Raw genomic sequence first — 1,820 nt, forward strand, 5'->3', positions numbered from 1 at the left:
ATCTTCCCGGACTGGGGCACGAACCTGTGTCCCCTGCATCGGCAGGCGGACCCTCAACCACCGCACCACCAGGGAAGCCCTCTGCTAACTTTTAGGCTTACTGCACAACAGTTGAAACAACAGGCAAGTTGGCTATCTCAGTAAATCTCAATGTCACTTGCCCATATGTGCTCAGCTAATTATTCAGTCACTGTTTTCTAAATTAACATTAAACAACTCAACTTGCTTTTTTTTAACTACAGAATTTATATGCTGGGCTTAGCTGATACAGCACCGCCCCAGGATTACCTGAGGAATGCTTCTCCCAGAGCCCATTCGCACATGGTTTACCTCACAATCTTTTAAACTATCACTCAAGGTTAATTAAGCTGTAAACATTACTGAATAGCTGGGCTTATCGATTTTGGAAGGGAAACCAAAGAGCATGGTAGCACAAGGCAAAAAAGCCTCGAAGGAAAAACCTTTTCTTTGTATTTTTCGTTGCATTTTCAGAGGCAAAGAGGGGAGGCACAATGCTACTGGCTATTTAATCAATACAGCTACACTGAATTGACAACTGATATACAGGTTTCAGAGCCTCTGTTAAATTCCCCAGCATAGGTTTAAACTACGGCCTTCTTCCTCCTTCCCCCCAATGATATATAGTCACCACTGTAAACAGAGCTCACGTCTACAGATGAAGCTGTGGCTCGACTGCCAGGGTACCCGTAGTAGGAGAGCATCCTACTTTCTTAATGCACCTTTTTCAACTCAAGTATCTGAATGATTTAGACAATGTGACAGATGACTTAGAAGTCATGCTTACACATATAGCTTCTACACTTGACTTTGCAGAATGTACTCCTTATTCCTTTAATAAGCCCCCTAGAAAACTGCTTTTCCCTTGAGACAAGTTTCCTTGGCAAAAAGTTGAATTCAAGAAATGGCTACCCCAAATGAGAGTCCCATCCCAAATCACAGGTGGAGATATTACACCCATTTCAAAACTTTCAAGTCCCTATACTGTACAGACAGGCTCATGACTGAACACATAAGCCTTCTAAATTTGACAACTTTAGTGTAGAAACTGGCTTCTAGAGTTCCATCTCTTCTTCTGTGCAAGCAGCGGTCTCCAAACTATTGTAAACAGCCAACCCTGTCTGCGAGGTTCTAAGAACAGTTCAGTTCTTTGAGGGAAGACAGTGCCAGCAGCTGCACACTTAGTTTGGCTCTCTCCTGCGTAGTTCTTAGCATTAGATGACGGCTTTAGCAGAAAGGAGTTCAGGGAAAGGCTTCCAGAGCACAAGCTCCCTGAAGGACAGCTCATGGACTCAATCATTTTCTTTGTAAAGACTTCATCAAATTCCCTCTTCAAACCTGTTTTCATGGTATCAGGAAGGACAAGCCTGGGAAGACGGTTAATATTTCTGTCAGCTTCAAGTTCATCTTCATCAGTTATTCTGTCCTCAATTTCCTGAAGCCTCCTTCGGGCAACTTCACACTGTGGTTCTCCTGTTGTCTGATTCCTCTCTTCACAAATAACAACTAACATGCCAGGTGCAGAAAGGCCACTAGTGCACGGATTTACTCCATGACCCTCTATATCCTGATGTGCACAAAGAATCCAGTCATTAGGACCAGCACAGAGCTCTACTTCAGTTATAGCCTCTTCTTTCTTACTGGACAATCCTCCTCTCGCTTGTGTTTCTTTCTACGGTGAACTGCGGTGAACTGAAACACATCGGCGCGCCCCGCTCCCGCCCGGGCTGCTTGGGGCCCCGACTGCTGGGCCAGCCCGGCGCGTCCGGTCCCAGCGGGAAGGCCCCGCTTAGGAAAGCCGG

The 1,820-nt window shown here is 45.5% G+C and overlaps 1 pseudogene; it reads right to left on the reverse strand.

The window, feature by feature from the left end:
* Nucleotides 1–1,073: 1,073 nt before the first annotated feature.
* Nucleotides 1,074–1,545, reverse strand: LOC101317401 (coiled-coil domain-containing protein 117 pseudogene; annotated as a pseudogene).
* Between the last annotated feature and the right edge of the window lie 275 nt (nt 1,546–1,820).

The sequence above is a fragment of the Tursiops truncatus genome, chromosome 7, assembly GCF_011762595.2.
Source record: "Tursiops truncatus isolate mTurTru1 chromosome 7, mTurTru1.mat.Y, whole genome shotgun sequence".
In the NCBI taxonomy this organism is placed as follows: Eukaryota; Metazoa; Chordata; class Mammalia; order Artiodactyla; family Delphinidae; genus Tursiops; species Tursiops truncatus.